Source organism: Coptis chinensis, chromosome 9, assembly GCF_015680905.1.
Source record: "Coptis chinensis isolate HL-2020 chromosome 9, ASM1568090v1, whole genome shotgun sequence".
NCBI classification, from domain to species: Eukaryota; Viridiplantae; Streptophyta; class Magnoliopsida; order Ranunculales; family Ranunculaceae; genus Coptis; species Coptis chinensis.
Window position 1 is genome coordinate 41,057,926 of NC_141464.1, and position 13,524 is coordinate 41,071,449.

A 13,524-nucleotide genomic window follows, 5' to 3' on the forward strand; every position below is an offset into this window, starting at 1 on the left:
TGAATAACTTTCTAGCAATAAAATAAGGACCTGCTTCAAGAATTTTCGTCTGATCCTCACCTTCAGAAAACTTGAAGTAGAAGAGATCATCATCAGCGGTGACTTCGTACGAGCCCTTAGTCTTCCATTGTCTACTCAGATTTGCCTTCACAAGATGAAAAGGAAGCCTTTTTTCTATGAAGTACCCAACCAAATAATCACTCAAACCTGAGACACCTTGTTGAATTACATCATCTGGGACTTGTAAAACACCATCAACAAGCATTGGAGAGAATTCTTTAAGAGTAGTTTGAAATCGACGACTACTAGAGTCACCGAACAACTCTCTCCAAGAGCGATTTGGTTGAGTAGCCGCTATGGAGACTGCAATATTAGAAGTTTGAGGCTGATCTATAACCGGAACCTCCACCATCCCATTAGTAGGTGCCATTGTCTCCATCATCAAATGATCTAACTCGCCGTTTCTCAATCAATGGTAGAAGCTTGCCGGCCATGGTCGGTCCAACTTACCAAAAGAGGCAAATTATAGCACAGACCAGGAAACCCACGTGAAAAAAATCTAAAAGAGGGTAGAAAAGAAAGGGAAATGACTATGATACCCTCGCTCACTAGAAAAGAAAGAAAGAAGCAAATTCTTGACTTTGATTTAAGTTCCTGTTTACAAAATCAACAAATTGGTACACGTCCTAGTAAGAAATTGGATTGGTGACACAGGGCAATGATTTTGGTTTTGAAATTCAGCAGTGAATTCCAATGAAATCGCAAATATTAGCTGGCATATTCCCAAATATAATTGAATGGTCCACCCTATATGGGGGACTAACGCGCCACTCCTATCGACTTGTTTAGAAATTTAGATGAAGATCCCTCTAGCTCTCAGACATATTTTGTACACTGTCCTAGAAGAGGTGAGAAAATTCTTTGGAGCAACCCTTCCTGATTAAGAATGTCATAAAAGTTATCATGCACATGTCTACGACTTTGCTAGCATAATTCGGAATACGGGAATTATTCGGTATGGGAATAACTCGAGTTTCATTCGTTTACATGTTAGAAACATTCGGTCAACAATTCAGTCAAAAATTCGCAATACATTAATAGTACGTAGTATGTTTTATACAAGTATTAAACATTTTGAAATAAAAATTCGGATTTCAAAAATTTAGTACACTTAAAGAGAAATTGAGAAATTATAATATATATTTGTCAATATAATTAAAACGTTCCATTAATTTTACTCAACTTATTATAATTTTACTCAAACTATATATTATAATGTTCTACTTATAATTTTACTTATAACTATATATTATAATTAGAGTAAAATGTTCTACTTATAAACTATATATTACAAATATATAATTAAAGTAAAATGTTCTACTTATTATAATATACGTTCTACTAATTTTACTCTAGTATATTATAATATATATTTATCAATATGTCTCTCTCTTCTATATTTACATCTCTTTTAGAATGTAGATTTGTAAATTTGTATAGGAAAATAAGAATTATAAGCAACACATTCATGTCTTTATGTTAATTTACTCGATCATTTGATTTGTAAAAAGAAAAAAATAATGTCTTTCATAGATATACAAAAACTTTTAAGTCATGGTCAATCTCATATCTCTTTTCCCTTCTATTTTTTGTTTCTTAGGGCATCACCAATGCAGCCCTTAAATGGACCTCTATCTCCAAATTTGAGGGAGCAATTGAAGAAACACCCTTCCAATGCAGCCCTTATATGGGACTCTATTTCTACCATCCTTGAAAAGTGTCTCTAATTTTATCGGAAGTTTTAAAGGACCTGGGTTCTACAAACAAAATTCTGCCCACAACTGTTGAAAAGCATCCAAGAGAAATAATACAAAAGACAGTTGGTTTAATTCTTCGCTCAAGTGATCTAGGAAGTGTTAAACCCAGGTTCGAAGTCACAAAGCTTCTCATTTTAGCTTTTAATTTTTTTTTTTTCGAATTACAAAATAGAATAGTAAATATGTTCTCACTGAGAATCGAAGCAGTGGCCTATGTTTGCCTTAGCCAAGCCATCGCCACTACACCAACTTAAGGTGAATGATTGGTTTTTCCAGGAGCAGATCTTCATTTCAAAGTTCTGCACTGTAGAACCCCTCCATTGTAGCTCCTTCATTTTGCTTTTCTCCTTTAACCAGACCTCTAAAAGGATGACGTGGCCCTCTATTTTGAGGGCCAGCATTGGTGATGCCCTTATTTATGTTTCTTTTTGCTACTAATCCTTATAAGAATTTGGTTTTCAATTTTTTTTTATATAAAGAATTTTTAAATAATTCGGTAATTCGTGTTTTATACGTTTATAGTGAAAAAAAAACGTGAATTATTCTGAATTTTTGAAAGGTTCGGAAGTATTAAACATTTAGGCCTTCAAAAATTCGATTCGTGAATTATACGCGAATTATTCGGAGTATTGCTAACAAGGGTCTACGGAGCTTTGCGAGCACACCTATTCATGCATCTCGGAGCGTCATGAACTTGTGGAGGGGTTTTATCTCTTTTTTGGCAGAAAACACACATTTTCAACCCATATCTTGAGAATTTCTTTGAGTAGGCAAGAATCAGTCACATTATTTGAGCATGAACGCAGGTCTCATGCGCATGAGAGGAAAATCTACTACTTCGCACCAATGAAATAAAGTGCATTTCTCGGGCCAGCCCGCCAGTACCTGTTATCGGATTACGTGGGCTAGATATTATTTCCACAAGGGAATCCCCATTCGTTGTCACTGGCATAGAAAGTCGTAGATTTTGAGCATTTCTTGGTTGCCAATAAACTCTTGACTTGCAAAATACTATTGAATTTATCTATAATAGAGCAGGAGGTTAACATCCGAGAAGATGCAAGGATTGAAACTAAGCAATTTGGTCAGACGAACTAGAGATATTGACTTATCAACAAAGAAACTGTCTTCCTCTAAAAAAATTTATTAGATCATGCTCCTATCATATATACAAGTCGGAACAATTTACTGAATGAAACACAAATAGTTGTAATTAAGCAGAGTGAACTATGCTTCAAGAGAAACAAAAGCAGGACATTCTTTTATTTTATATACAGTTTGAAGATCAACAATGGAATGGATTGAGAATTCTATAACCGCACTAACGTCTAACAGAGATCGCGATGATTCTTTACACCACGCTCTTTTTGTAACACTTGCAATGCTGAAACTGAGGAACTACATCTACAGAAAACACAGCAATCCCACATAATCCGGTTGAGAATGCTTCCCTTTTCAACCTTCAGCCGTCTGCTTTGTTTGTTCCACAAGTGAACCCCAAAACTATTTTCTCGAATGTGCTTCAGCTTTGCAGTCAACCATCTTAAATGGACGGCATCAATCGGTCCATGAAATAGGCTCTGGATTCTATTCCAGCCGACAGGATAAAATGCCAGCGGCGGCAATACAGTGAAGTTAAATCCAGGTCTATCAGTTACTCTTGAAACAACTCTTGAAACCAGATAAGGTCCATTGTGACCCCATTTATTTCCATTGAATGAAATAGCAAAATCTTCAATAAACTTGAAAAGAAGTGGATGATTCTTGTCAAAGATCATAACAGCATTGTTTAAACGACTCCAGTTTCCGGTCTGAACGTCCATAGTTTGAGCTCCAATAACATTTCTCAAACTTTTGAAGCTCTTTAGTACTATAACATCTGTATCTAAATATATTCCTCCATATTTATATAAAACAGCTAATCTAAGCAAATTTGAGAGATTTTGTCCTAGTGGAACTTCTCCAGGATCTACATTCCCTTTCTTCAATCCATCAAACCAAGCTTCTGCAGACGTACTCCTGAAGATATATTCAAAATCTGGCGAAATTGCCGTAACCTTAAATCCTTGATCTTTAAATGGTTTTAACAAATAACTTCCTCTATCTGTATCCATCGAACTTGATATTATGAGCAAACAAGCATGTGGGTGCGACTTAAAAACACTCTCAATGCTAAACCTTTCTCTATAACCAAAAGACTTTAAAGAAGAAATCCAAGTCATGAAGAACCGAACCTTACACGAAGAGTTTAAACTTTAAACTAGAGTCATGAAAGAACTCCTTTGCTCTAACCGAAAACTGCGTGGACGACGAAGTAGTTTGCAAAATCTTGACAAAACGCTTAGTTTTGCTAAATCTTTTTGGTTTTCGAGTTGAAGAAGAGTTGAAACTTTCTGTTTTCTGCAAAAGGGACATATGTGTATATGAGTTTGAAACTGGGATTTCTTCTTTAACTGCATACATAACTGAAGACGATAAAGAAGAACGTCTTCGTGTTGTTCCTTTGTCGTCCGTTTCTGATGAGAAACTGTCTGATTCTGGGCTGATCTTGGTTGGAAAAGGGACATGAAGATAGAAAATGCTGGCACAATTGTAAGAAAGAAAGAGGAGAAGAAGAAAAGCAACAAGAGAAGTTGGGAAGCAAAAGAAAAGTGTTAAAGGTGGTTTTTTAATTTTCTTTACAAGAAGTGAAGAAGAGTTGTTTGTTTCATTCATGGTGGAAGGTTCTTAAGACTTGTTTTTGGTTTACTGAATAGTTTCATATTCGAGAAGAAGATTTGAAGAAGTTGCTGAAAAACATTTTGATGCTGGTTGCAGCAATAAAAAAGTGGAAATTTTGAGGAAACTAGCAAGTAAGATATTCAGTTTTTTTTTATATACTCGAGGAAAATGCGGACGTGGGAAGTGTGAAGGCTGAAGTTTAGATGTAGGTAGGTAGTTATGTAGTTATGTAGTTTTTGGCTTTGCTCTGAGTTGGTAGTGTTTTGTTACTTGGTATTATGGTATGTACTACGGAGTATGGATGCGTCCTCGTGGCGGCGGTGGCGCGGACAATCGTAGCAAGTAGCAACACCACTTACGGAGTTACAGCGTTACAGGTGCTTTCGCCCTTGCATCTTTTGACGCGCTATAAAAACACTCTTGAAAGCAATGCGTTGGGCATAATTCAACGCGCCTACAAAGCTTCAAAATGATTTTTTTTTTTTTTTTTTTAATCGGTTTCATTTACGGAAGGTGTTAATGGGTATCAGTTTAATCGGAACCAGAACTAGAACCGTAGAAAAATTATGGTTCCAGTTCCTAATTTTAGGAACTATTTAAAAATGGATACTAAAAAAACATGACCATATAAAACTAGAACCAAATAGTGTTTTAAACAAAAGAACACGAACTGAATGTTATCGTACTTTTAACATAAAAAATATCTAAATAAAATATATAAAAACTCAAAATGTTCATTTATATATTATTAAATTATATTTTTTAGTATAATATATAGTTTTCATGGTGTTTAATATTATAAATAATATAAATATACAGCTTACAACTTTAAATATATGGTTTTACTTAACTTTATTATTGAATGACATAATTACTTATATCAATATTTAAAAAACAACTTGTTCGTGTAGTATATTTTTGTGTTTTTAGAATATATTTTTTAATAAGATCAATAAAAAAATGTGTGTAAATGGTAAATATTTGAAGAACCAAAATGAAGAACGGAACCGGAAATACCCACTAAAAATCAGTGGTTATGGATAAATTCCATAATTTTAAAAACATTGAAAAACCAGAACCAGAACGGCAAAATGAAATGGTTCTTGGTTTTTAGACCATTGACACCCCTAGTTTCATGTATTACAGCTGGATCAACCAATTTGTTCCAACCGTCCAAAAATGTTCTAGCGTCCAAGCATTGAATAAAATGAATAGTCGTATATTTTTTGAAAGGCATTTTGAAAATTTCTGAAATCTAACTACTTTAAAGAGAATGTTTCCATGAACCGTAACTGTTTCCGTTTATATTCCTATCCTATCCAATTTCGATTATTATGGTTATGTTAGAACTGAAATTTGTAATAACGTGTGTAAAGAAGGGGTAAACCTGTCCATTACACATTAAAATTTAGTATTTTGAAAGGCATTTTGGAAATTTCCGAAAAATCTCACTTTCTTAATAAAAAGTTGCAACCTTGCATATGCCCAAACAATTTTTCCCTGGAAACTAACCTAAAATATCTATCTAATAAGATAGGGTGTTTTTTTTCGCTACAAGACAAAACTATAATAAAGGACGGTCAGGATCATTTCTATCACCATCCCACGGCTACTGAGTAGTGATTAACCTCGAGATACGAGTTATAATTAGAATTTTGAAACAGGACACTGCCGGGAACGGATCCCATTTGGTTTTTATGGGCTTTTCGCATGCAAGTCGCGAGTTCGAGCCCAGAGAACACTGACGAGTTTCAGTTTTTTTTTTATTCAAATCTTCTTAAAACACACAGTCGACTCCACTACTTACCCTCCACTCCGTCACCATCAACAAGAAAAAAAAAACCCTCCGCTCCAAAAGTGAGTATCATGCAGCATGTAGGTATCAATTTTATATACTTAATTAAATAAAGTTTAGCTCAATAGCTCACAAAAGTTTTAGTCAACATTAGTTAAGAGTTTGCAGACCCGCACGAATTTCTTTCACTCCAAAGGCATCACTTTCTATAAATTTTTACTTCAGCAATTTGAAACAATGTTATTAAAATGTTCAAATATCAATGTGAGTTTGTTATCTCAGTTTTTACAATTGCTTATCACTTAAGGATTTTCGATGTCAGGCAAGCTATTGAAGGGTTGATGAAGAGGCAAGCTATTGAAGAGTTGATGAAGACCAGCAGTGGTATGTGTACTGCAGTCACTCTGAGATTGTTGATCATTTTTTTTCCGCTAAACACATGATTGTTGATCACACCATCTCGATAATCAAAGTTTTTCTTAGCTATATGCCTATAGGGGCTCAGCACCACAAATCCTGTTGGCAAGTTCAAGTCTGGTTTGAGCCACATTTAAATAACTCATATGACTTATTAACTCAGTTCATGCCTATGTAAGCCATTTGAATGTGGGAAATTGGGAATTATTCAAATACAGAGAAAAACAGAGAATGGAATCTTATTTGTTAGTTGATTTTGGTGGGAGCGTTTCCCATTACTTTCATACTAACCCTAATCACCTCCTTCATTCGATGAGCCAGTGTGTTTCAGAAATATGTTAGTATATTTTTTACATTTAATCGACCCTTTTACAATATTCTTCAGTGATTAAAATGCATATTTTTAATATTTATTCTCTTTTTTTTTCCAATGTTTAAACTCCTATAGCTGTGGCGAGATTACAGTTACACTGTCACTGTAACACAAAGTCAATGTATACTAAAGCTGAATAATAGACTTAATTGAATTAGAATTTTATATGTTAATTCCTAAATATATATGAAAATCAATATATTTCAGTGTTTTTCAATTAGGTGTTCTACTATTTACTATTTTGAGTCTTCGCCGTGCTCTTTGATTAGAGCTCCGTTTTGATTTTTTAACTTTGCGTGTTTCCAAATTTTTGTGAATCCTCAAGATAAGGGTTTGAATTTAATTGTTGGAATATGACATTAATGGGAAAGAATCCCACTTCGTTTTTACGGGCTTTTCTCACACCAAGTCGCGGGTTCGAGTTAGAGCCCAGCATCAATTTCGTTTTTTTTTGGCACTCCTTTTTTTTCACTCACTAGAAATATAAAATTTTGCCCTCAAACAAAAAAACACCTCCTGATATCCAAGCTTTGTTACAAAGTTTCAGGACTATTTGTTTGAGAATGTTCAAGGGGTTGTAGCTAATGAGGCTAATAAGGTTAAGGTTTATGGGAAGGACTTTATAAGGTTGGCAAAGGGGGAGGCGGCGGATGATTTTTTATTTGGGAGGGTGTAGAAGATGGGGGTGGGTCGGCAAGGCTACTCAAAATTTGATAGAGGAGTTTGAGGAAGCAGCACAAGGAGGAGGAATACAGAGTTTGGCATTGGGTGCTTGGAGAATAGTTTTTTGGTTGGTGGTTCTGGTGTTGAGGTTGTTAAAATTTTTAGTGATGGGATTCAAGGGAAGGGTGTTTATGTGAAGTTTGATAATGGGAGTTCTAGATTTGGTTCACATTTTGGCCATTCGGTTTCAACACCGAAAAAAATCTTCTTATGAGGGCTGAAATTAATACGCTGCATATGAATTCGACTATGGGTGAGGTTAGTTCTCATTCGACTGAGCTTCATCAGCTTGACATTGAAATGAGGAGGATAGTTTTGGAATGGAAGTTTGAGAAAGACGAGACTGATATTACAATGAGTGATATAACTAACAATAGTAAGGGGTCTCAGTTGGACCCTTCAACATCGATATTCTTTGGTTTGGATGATAATAGGATTTGTAGGTGGGATAAGCGTGATCGAAAAGATATGATTTAGAATCTCGCAAGTGAGAGTACATCCGTTGGACATCAGTTTTCTAGAGGGACGAACTTTCAGTGTTTTTCCATTATTGGTGGTGGTTCAATTGTGGTTGGATCTTTTAGTGGTAAAATTAGATTGTATTTGCCATTACTGGTGGTGGTTCAGTGTGTCATGAGTGCCGTCTGGCACGGGCATCAACTAGTATAATATAATGCACAACAATTCATGAGATTGGGGGTGCCTTAGCCACCTCCATGGCACTCCTCTGTCGCGGCTCTGTTGCATCCACTCGTGGCTGCACAATTCCGTCAATTCGTATCTTAGACGCCGCGTCCACTAACTAGTGTATTTTGATATGGGAAATTGAACATGCACTTGATCATTGTGCTATATATAAACCAGCCCAGCTAAGAGTAAAAAGGATCGAATTGGGACCCGATTCCCGCTCAGCATAGACAAACAGTTAAACATAGAACGTGGAAGAACCGCAATAGTGTGTCTTACTGTCTTTTCCTTGGTTGTAGGGCAATTATGTACAACGACATCTCTCACTTTGAGAGTCTGTTACTAGGCACCGCAATCTTCTCGTCCATGCATGGTTCATTTTGTCGAAATATGTAAGTCCCTCTCCCCAGTTTCCATAAGGCCTAAACAACCAAAGTAAACGTACTCAAGTGTACGTCTCGACATATAAATCATTGAAAATTGGTAAATTTTGTACATTTCATTTACAAGTCAACCAATTCTATGGTGGGGTGTTGCAAAATTTCATTCAGATAAGTTCACGTGCATCTCAAATCATTTTGTATGCGGGAGTCTTAAGATTGTGGGCAGTTGATGTGCAATTCTTGGTCGAAAATATCCTAAAATAATTTGCACCATACTTCTTAGCAATTTCATTTTATTATCAAATATAGTGTTGTGAATAACGTTACCCACACCAAACAGATCAATCCTACACAAAGATTGATCTTTCTCAATAAACAAGACTTCAACACCCTCCAAAGAATATCCCAACACTTCGAATATCAAATAACAAAGATATATGAAATAAAACAATCAATGTAAAGAAGAACAAACCACAAGACGAGATATATATATGGTTGGTTCGCATTTACCTACGCCCACACCGCGAAGTTCCAAGCTTTACTAGATGTCCTGAAAGAATGGCGATTCACAAGTCTCTCTCAATTCACTCACAAAGAAATGAACACTCAACTCACAAGAATTGTTCTCAGAATCAATTTCTCTTTTCTTGGTTTTGGAAAAGTTAAATTTTCCAAAAGATCGATTTTGTTTTTATACCAAAACCAAAATTTCGATTCTTATCAGAATGGACCTTTTGAAAAAAAGGCCCTCGAGCGCTGCTATACTGGCTCGAAAGGCTGGTGCGCAATGTGTTAAAAAAGCTGGTCGCGCTTTTTGGCGCTGGTCGCTTAAATCATCGAGTCATGGCCTTGAAGTCGCTTCTTGGCAAGGCTGGCATCTAATCGTGAGAAACAGAAATTTTCTCTACATATAGATATCTGCTAATGATTTTATTTATTTATTTATTCAATATGTTTTATTATTTTTTTGATGAAACTGCTATGACTAGATTCCCAAATTAAACCATATACAATTTTTGCCAAAAAAAATTCATATTAATTACAGCTACAACAAGAGCACAACTCCCACTGAAGGAGATTGGACGAGAGCTGAATTTCGAATTAGACCAAATTAGTTTGACATATGTAACAAACTTTGTTGATTGATTATGGGAACTGTAGTGAAAACATATTATGAGCTGATTTTCTGTTAGTTATGAATTAATTGGATTGATGACTTTGGGGCACGGGCTAGTAAGTGTGTGAAAACATATTACTGTGTAGGAAGGAACAGTTAGAAGGCAAAATGGAAATGAGAGCTGTGTATGTAATGCATGTTCATGGATTAAAATAGGTCGTTTGGGGGGGAAACAAACGTGTATCTCCATGACTTGTGCACATTGTCACTGCAAAGATTCACAATTACGATGTGCTCCAAATGTTAAGTAATCCAATATTAATCTAAAAATACTTTGTGCCGTGATTTCCCGTGTCTGTGTCTCATAAACTTGTTTAGTAAAATATATTCTGTCTAATTGTGCAATTGACCATTGTAGGTGAAATGAAACATGTATCAAACAAAATTTCACTTTTCGTTTGTCCTGATCTACTGGTGGTACTGAATATTGAATACTATACGCGTTCGCCCCTTCAATTCCAACTTCTTTGGACGATTGGACCTTTCAATTTTGTAGGATTTCAATTCCTCATTCCTAGCCTCCTAGGCATGAGTAAACTATTTCTGAGGTGGTTAGTACCGTCCGTTTTCAAACCTGTCACTACAACACACGTGTCCAATTCATCATATTGTATCCGCACAACTCATATATCACAAGATCGTACTACGCTACACGGACGTAGTTACAACCCAGAACCAGGACGTCCAAATACCAGATACAGGCATATATGGAAACAATAGATCTGCAACAGTCCTGAAGATCAGTCAAAGCACCACATAAGGAAACATTTATTTTGTAACAGCTCAACGCCTATAAATACAGATAGATACGTAAGGCTTGATTCAGGTTGACCTAAAGAACTTGATAAGTAGACAACTCTTCTCTAAAAACCAGAAAAAGAGCATAGTCATTTCCATCTAAATCTCAATCTCAGTTTGCAGGCAAAGCTACATACCAAAACAGAGGCAAAGGTAAGACACAACTACAGATTTTGTTAGTACCACACTGCCACTTCTATTATATATAAGCAGTGATGATTAAACTACAATATATTAGAACACAATTTCCGTGAAAAAGGGATAGAAAAATAATAAGAAAAGAGACAAGGGCTTAATTAAGCAGATCTTCATTCGAATTGAAATGCGTATCGTGTGCGTAGTTATTAATTAAGGGTGATAATATATTCACCGCTAACATCCATAACTACCCCCAAGGAACCTCTCTCCACCAGCACAACTACTGCTGCCATTCGTATCCGACTAAACGATTCACATAGCACGAGCAGCTCAAGAACCAATCCAATCTCAACGAACTCTGAAGAAATCCACAAACGCAAATAAAGTGTCTCTTACTGTTAGATCTTTTAAGAAACTCCTTTCGTTTGATAAACCAAATCCATTGTTTTGGTCTAGAGAAAAATGAATTGTGGAATTGGGGTATGAGTTTCATTGCATACCATTGTTGTACAGTTACACTAGCCCAAACATTCAATTTTTCTTTATTAACTCCTTGAAGCAATTTCAGATTTATTAGAACCATTCCATTATTTTCGATCTTTTCAAGTTAATCTTATCTTATCTTATATATATAATGGGAAAACTTGCCCCGTTTATTAGTTTCCGTATTTTCTATTTTAGACCAATCTTTTGGTCCAAAAGAATATCCAAAAATTTCACCCACGAAATTCTGAGAAGTATTTAAGTGTAAGGGTATGTTTGTCATTCAACAACCAACGGAAAAAACCAAAAACAAAAAAATGTTTCTTTCAGAACAGTCGCACCGTTTCGCTTATTCTCCCAAAACAAAGTATTAAGAAGGAAAAAAAATTGTTCGGTGTCAGATAATATGTAAGTTCTTCTTCTCCTATTTCACATTTTAATTTAGTTCTTACTGAACATGCAGTCTCTCTTTTATCAAGTTAATAGGCAATGAAGACTTGCAACCCTTTTCCCATTTTAAATCGTTTCAATGGTTTATTTCTATTTCAATTTTTTTTTTTTGGTTTTAACTTTTAATTTTGCAATTGTTCCAGTTTCAGAATAATGCCGCGTCATTCAATACTCGCAATCCCGTTTTAAAGTTCAGGCGCACTCAAGAACATGTATGTCATCTTCTATCTTTTTACTTGCCGCCGTTTATTAGTTTCCGCATTCTCGCTTTTTAACACTATCTTTTAAATCAAAAAGGTTTCCAAAAATTCCGTCTGCAAAATTTTTCTGAAGCCTTTCTGTAAAAGGGCAAATTGGCAATTACGTTTTCCCCATAAGAACTACCCGAGAAACACATGCACCGTTTCGGTTGCCAGTTAAACTTTCCAAATTTATTTCAGAATACCTTTAGCAGGCAATCACATATTTTTTTTTTCTTCAAAAACACGTGTGTTCCTCTTCTTTTCTCTGTCTTCTTCATCACTTACATCTTCCACATGATTTTTTATTGTTTCAGAAGACATGTTTAATCACAATTGAATTTTGAAACATATCGTCAATTCATATTTTTTGTTTTTATGACTCAATTATGATTATGGACCAAAGGTATGCGGCTTAGAGTCAAAAAATTCTAGCTACTTGGGGAACACCGCCATATGAAACTCTGATCTATTACTTATTAAGGTCTCTGAGTTCCTAATGTCTGTTTCATAGTTATTCTCACAAATTCTTCACGTGCTACCAATTTTAAAATCATTCCAGGCGCAATGAATCTCGAAAAGTCTACTTTTGTCCTTCTTAATACAAATCTCTTGGTTGTAATCAAAATCTTTTTGATTCATTATTTGGTGGAGTTCGTTTTTGTTACAATCACTTATAGGAATGCATTGATGATGCTCTTAGTTCCCCCGAAATATTTTTGTTTATGTAAATTTTAGAAAGTACCCTGGTAATTCTACCACTAATGATGATGCAAAAGTTACGTGATCTTCGACTTCTTGGAGAGGATGGATGAGTATGCTCAGTCAAGACTCAAAAATACGATTGCAGCGTTGCTATAGTTGGTTGGTTGCGCTGCCAATCTTGGCAAGGATGGTAATTGATGAGAATGAATTTAAATCAGGACCACTTTTTCTAGGTAGAGCTACATAGCTGCTCTGTTTGGTAGCTTTTTTTGTGAATTTGTTACACATGTTCAGACTTCAGTGTTCATATTGCCAACTCTTAATCCTCTCAATTGGGATGCTTTTAATTATGCACCTCTTCTCTAGGAATAAGTTTGTTATTGATATTGTTGTGTTGGTTTCAGATGCAAGACATTGGTTCAGGGTGTTTTTGAGTAACTAAATTCTACTGTTAGTTCTATTAAAACTTTGGCATCTACATTATTCTTGCAGGTCACTCTTAAAGGATTTAGGTCGGGCAAATTAAGTACGTTGGTCACAACAAATGTCGCATCACCTGGTTTGAACATCAGATGATACTGTTCATCATTCGGGTTTGGGTATGTAATTTTCATGTTC

At 35.4% G+C, this 13,524-nt stretch overlaps 1 long non-coding RNA gene and 1 pseudogene across 1 annotated transcript; one reads left to right on the forward strand and one right to left on the reverse strand.

The window, feature by feature from the left end:
• Positions 1-2,945: 2,945 nt before the first annotated feature.
• On the reverse strand, positions 2,946-4,751 carry LOC147476025 (uncharacterized protein At4g19900-like; annotated as a pseudogene).
• A 5,820-nt stretch (positions 4,752-10,571) lies between these two features.
• LOC147476026 (uncharacterized) lies at positions 10,572-13,505 on the forward strand. The gene is made up of 3 exons (XR_015208630.1): positions 10,572-11,044; positions 12,106-12,174; positions 13,399-13,505. It is a non-coding gene; the product is annotated as an uncharacterized LOC147476026 (long non-coding RNA).
• The last annotated feature ends 19 nt before the right edge of the window (positions 13,506-13,524 follow it).